Source organism: Pyxicephalus adspersus, chromosome 12 (genome assembly GCF_032062135.1).
Source record: "Pyxicephalus adspersus chromosome 12, UCB_Pads_2.0, whole genome shotgun sequence".
Taxonomy (NCBI): Eukaryota; Metazoa; Chordata; class Amphibia; order Anura; family Pyxicephalidae; genus Pyxicephalus; species Pyxicephalus adspersus.
Window position 1 is genome coordinate 8630833 of NC_092869.1, and position 1047 is coordinate 8631879.

Below are 1047 nucleotides of genomic sequence, written 5' to 3' on the forward strand. Positions count from 1 at the left end.
TCAATGAACCCCTGCTAACAACCTCCAGAGGAACCCCCAACCAGTTTATAGAGTGATAACCCATGCAATAGTGTTAATGAATGGGCCCTACAGCACCACACTGAGCAATGATCACATCCATTACACAGAAAAGCTTTTGGTTGTGCCCAGTTATTGGCCTTCATATACCGTAAGAGATCCACTAGCACTCTAATAATTGGTATAATTTTACCAAACCCCTCGATTAGCTGACAAACAGATAGGGGAAGTGTTAAAATAAGGTGTTTTTTCAGTTCATTGCTCAACACTGCAAAACAGGATATTCAAAAACACAACCTAAAAAAAGCAAAAAAAAAAAAAAAAAAACTCAACTGGTTTCATTTTCCTCTCTCTTGACTTGCTAGAGAGATCTGGAAAAACACCAGAAAATCAATGGGAGGAGGAAACCCTGTGCTGGAATAATGCATTACCATAAATTATAAAAGAATTTAAAACAGGATGCAGCTTGCAAACCACCAGGGGTTACTGGAGTTTAAATTCTTCAGCCTGACAACTAATCAGGAATAAAAACTCAGAACACATACTGCAATCACTGGAAATTTCCAAACTTTTATCTGATTGCATTCTTGTGACAATAAAAAAATAAATAAAATAGGCCCACACAGTAAAAAGTATCACAATGCAGCGATAGGCCAAGGAGTCCCAAGCGGGCATATTGTGTGATCCACCAAAACAAAAACACTGCATGCCTCTATTATTGGAGGTCATATAATAAAAGTTTCCACCATCCAAAAGTATACCAAACCGAAAATACAAAACATCTGCATAGCTTATAAAGGGGAAATAAATTATAAGGGCAATTTGTAATGTGGCAAAACTCGCTGTACAACTTGTATGAGCAATGAGGAAACACCAGGAAAAGCTGAATGTATTGCGGCCAGTACAAGGTGGAGTCCATGGCATTTGTGTGCACCACGTATACAGCTCTGGAGGGATCAGCGAGTGTGCGCAATACAACAGGCCCGGCGCATGCAAATACAGAGAAAAGCACAAAGAGCGCTATGCAAA

The 1047-nt window shown here is 39.4% G+C and overlaps 1 protein-coding gene across 1 annotated transcript in view; it reads right to left on the reverse strand.

Annotated features, from left to right (window-relative positions):
• The window catches only part of MCL1 (MCL1 apoptosis regulator, BCL2 family member), a gene marked incomplete in the record, with an annotated part of 5738 nt that overhangs the window by 3548 nt on the left and 1143 nt on the right, over positions 1 to 1047 (reverse strand).